This window comes from Brassica oleracea, chromosome C4, assembly GCF_000695525.1.
Source record: "Brassica oleracea var. oleracea cultivar TO1000 chromosome C4, BOL, whole genome shotgun sequence".
Lineage (NCBI taxonomy): Eukaryota > Viridiplantae > Streptophyta > Magnoliopsida > Brassicales > Brassicaceae > Brassica > Brassica oleracea.
In genome coordinates, this window is record NC_027751.1 from 32,628,178 (window position 1) to 32,628,614 (window position 437).

Genomic DNA, 437 nt, shown 5'->3' on the forward strand with positions numbered 1-437 from the left:
TGTCTCATTCAATGGCTCTCTCCCACTCTGCAAAATTCAGGAAAGGTCATCCCAAATGTGCACAAAAGCTTCCAAACATTACTTCAAAACTCAAAATGTAAAACAATATCTTGAGCATATACCTCTGGTGTCAAATTAGGAGAGAATTCTTGAGCCAGAAGGGAAGTTATCTCATTCAATGGCTCTCTCCCACTCTGCAAAATTCAGGAAAGGTCATCCCAAATGTGCACAAAAGCTTCCAAACATTACCTCAAAACTCAAAATGTAAAACAATATCTTGAGCATATACCTCTTGTGGCAAATTAGGAGATAATTCTTGAGTCTGAAGGGAAGGGGTCTCATTAAATGGCTCTCTTCCAGCCTGCAAAAAATCAGGAAAAGTCATCCCAGGTGTGTTTAAAAGCTTCCAAATATTACTTCAAAACTCAAAATGCAAA